Source organism: Carlito syrichta, unplaced genomic scaffold, assembly GCF_000164805.1.
Source record: "Carlito syrichta isolate Samal-C Ts95f unplaced genomic scaffold, Tarsius_syrichta-2.0.1 Scaffold302325, whole genome shotgun sequence".
NCBI lineage: Eukaryota > Metazoa > Chordata > Mammalia > Primates > Tarsiidae > Carlito > Carlito syrichta.
In genome coordinates, this window is record NW_007246421.1 from 104,828 (window position 1) to 108,844 (window position 4,017).

Here is a 4,017-nt window from a genome sequence, read left to right on the forward strand (position 1 = left end):
TAGGTTTTGTCATTGACGTATAGTTTCTTTCAGCAATTCCTTCTGGCCTCTGTGGTTTTGGATAAGAAATCTACTGTCATTTGATTTGGTTTCCCCCTATAGTTGATATGTCACTTATCTCTGTTTTATTTTTTAAGCTTTCTTTTCTTTACCTTTAGTTTTCAGAGGCTTAATTATAATGTGTCTTACTGTAGATGTATTTGGACTTATGCCATTAGTGTTGACTTAGTTTCTTGAACGCTTTAGTGTACATATTTCACTATTTCTTGGGAAAGAGGACTCGTCCTTCTTTCCACTTCCTTGCTTAGTGTTTTTGCTGTTGGATGAGTGTAGAGGTTTAACTCCCTGCTAACACCAAGGATCAGAACAGTAGAGAACTGACTAGTTCTGACTCTCATTGCTTTGTTCAGTCTTATTGATTCTCAGCCCATCACTAAGCCCTACTGACACTGATGAAGAAGAGGGCGATGAAGCATATTGGTGATCAGCCACTTCTCATTCTCATTATGTCTCTTTGTTGGCCTGGTGTGAGTGGAGGCTGAGTTTACCACTGGACCACACTGACACAACCCCTTCAGGGAATCAAAGTATAACACCTGCTTCTGCCATGGAGAGAATGGATGGTCAGCTCCCCACTTGGCCCCGCTGAAACAATGTGTGGCCTAGTGAGGTGGGATAGTTTTTCTATTGCCTTTTGGCTACAGAAAGATGGATATTGCCCCCAAAAAGGTTTACTGTAGTTAGGCCTCCCTTTTCCAGACCTTTTATCTAAGGACAACAGGCTTTGCTTGGAGCTTTAATTGTCTATGACCACTGATGGATCTGGGTTGGAGGTTTCTGCAGCTTTCTGTCTAGTATATACGGAAAACAAGGAAAACCAGGGAACTCATCACCCTAACTTCTCTCAAATTTTGAGGCCCTTAGTCCATCTAACTTCTACCTTTCAGAGAATTGTTGTAGGTGTTAGTTATGCTATATCCAAGATTTACTTTTAGTTTGAAGAGGGAAGACCCGAGAGATATGGAGCAACTCTATCTTGGCCAGAATTGGAAGTCTCTTTATCTATAACTCTATGATGTTTTGGACAGTTATAATGCCCATCCTCCATCACTACAGATATGGGTGCATAGCATTATGACTTGGCAGAGGGTATTAACTGTGTAAGGGGTTTCCACTCTACTATCTGTGTTACCTCATTCTGAAGAGCATGGAAAGCCCTCTGATTTTGCTTGTAAGCCCTAGGCTAATGGATATTATCTTCTCTCATGAAATGTGAGAGGAAGATATATCACATTTCTTTATTATTCTAAGCCAAGTTGCATTTGAGTCCAAGCTGCACATACCTGGCTGGTGGAAAATCCAATATCAGTAATCTCAGAAGTTCCTTCCCTTCTCTGTGGGATCTTATTAGACTTGCGATACTAATTTGATCTGAGGAAAAATAAGTTGGATATGGTCCTTAGTTTTTATCATTTGCTATGGATACCCTCATTGCTCATTCTGCTACAGGATGGTGTTAAGATGACCTGCACTGTTCGTTCCTAGTCCATCAGGATACTGCTCTAGAAGAGCTATGGTATAGCCCTTTTTGGCATGCCTTGACACTGATAAGGGGCTTAATCTCAGAAACATTCACAGCGGCTCTTAGTGTTTTTTCTCCTGGCATCTAACTTCAAAAGATGTCTCATAATCATATTCTATCATTTTTGGTACAGCAAGAAAGTAAGGTGTATCAAATTCTCATCACTAGGATAATTTTTCACACAATCTCTTACATTTCTTCAATCTCTGAGAAGTAAATACAAACATGGAATATGAATTCAGACTTCTTGGGCTCATCTAATAATTCATTGATTTTTGGACAAAATCATAACCCCTCCAAGCTTCAATTACCTCATCTAAAAAATGAGGCCTATATAATATTGATAGCTACCACTATTATAATACTGGATTAAATTTGATAATATTTGTTAAGTTCTTACAATAATGCCTGTTACTATAATATAATAAAAGTGTAAGGTAATCGTAAAGTATGATAAGTTTTACATGCACAGTAGTTATAATTTCTTTGCCTGGACTACTCTCTGCTTTGACCTGTACATGATCATAGCCTCTTTAATTGCCGAGGCTTTCACAACATTCACCTGGATAGAATCAATTTTCAAGATAACTCTGAAGTACAGGAAAATATTAATTTCTTACCTGTAACATTTCTTGCCCCCTACTCCCCACAACCCTCACCCCCGCTCCACGAGTAGAGCCTAGACCAATGTCTCTCAAAGAATGGTGCACAGACAATCCGCACCAATTTTTAGGAATAGAGCCAAGAGATGTGCATATTTATGAATCTTCCACTGTTATTTTAATATACACTAAAATTAGTGAACCACTTCTTTACACTGTGTCTTTTCACATATGGTTGTCCCTTTCTAAAATATTCGCCCCACACCTATCTCTGGAAACAAAATATAGCCTCCTCCATAAATCCTTCCCTAATTTCTTGTTCACTACCACCAGCAGATGCAACCTCTTATGTTGCTATGGGGTGAATAATATTGGGGGAAGTCAGAACTGTGATGTAGGAAAGTTGTGTAGTGCACCAAAATGCAGCAACTGAACTGCAAGGCTGAGAAGGACACATGGTTTGTACTTGGAACTTATGCACTTGAGGTAAAATTGCAAAAAATGACTTAAGAAGGAGGGAAAACATGAGTAAATAGGGAAAGTGGTTGGGAGAAGTGAAGCAGCAGCAAAATAGCTTTTATGGTCTTCCTTGATTAGTAAGAAAAATGAATTTGTCCCCACACACGCTCAGAAAAAAAGTTTGTGTGGAGGAGAATACAGCCTTGCTCAGAGTTGGTAGCAGCCACTAGTCTCTCCGCACAAGGTATCACTGTGTAGCTGAAATAGCGGAGGAACTGAGCATGCCCTGTGTGCACCTGTTATCTGATTGACTGCTCTGAAGCAGTGGTGTAGGGTATGAACCTTTTGACTCCTAAGAGTGAAACCCATCCTCTGAACCTCTACACTCACACCTTGCATCTATGCTGCTGTCTCCTTCTAGAAAGTTTTTCCTTCTTTTTTTAATCTCCTTTTCTGCTTGTGAACATTTTGTCCCTCCCTCAAGAACCCACCCAAAGGTCCTAGGGAGCTGCAATTGGGCCTCTGGGACTGACAGTGGGGACATTAACTTTCCCTCTCAGGAGTAAGACAGGTAGTGCCCCTCCCCTGGTCTCTTCCACTCCACCTCCTTAGGGCTCTGAGGTTTAGAGGAATCCAACATCTCCAAAAAGCCCCTCCTCGGATTCCTTTTTCCCCATCAGTGCAACCCACCTGGTTCTCAAGCCTGCACCAATCCAAGGGATCCCTGAAGCCACCTGGTCAGAAAATGGGTCCTAGGAAACACATTTGGAAAGCATCCCTCAGGGATTCAGGTGCAAGAGGTCAGAGACCTAAATTTGAAGAGGCGAAAAAAATATTTGTTTGAAACAGCTGAGGACACCGGCAGAAAAGCTGAAACTGGAGGAGCTTTAGGTCTGACATAAGGGTGCAAGTCTTGCTGCCACTGCCAAGCCCTTCCCCCATGTATCACCAAGTTGAATATGTAATTGTAGCGAAGGCTTTTCCAAAATTGCACCAAGTGCACTTTAGCTCCTTCTTTACACAGCTAATGTTTAGGACTCCTTCTACTCCAGTGCTTGACTATATTTTTCGGTTTCTTTCTTTTCTTTTCTTTTTCTTTCTTTCTTTCTTTCTTTCTTTCTTTCTCACTTTCTCTCTTTCTCTCTCTCTCTCTCTCTCTCTCTCTCTCTCTCTCTCTCTCTCTCTCTCTTTCTGTCTTTCTTTCTCTCTTTCTTTCTTTCTTTTCAATTTAAGTGGGGATTTTAAGAAAACTATTTGGTTGCTGTCCTGCGTATGGCGAAACGCCACCTGTTGTATACTGGAGGACCTGGGCGCCTGCCCTTAGAGACTCTGCCCCCATGGAAATATTACCTCCCCCTACCCCCTTCCCCGCCA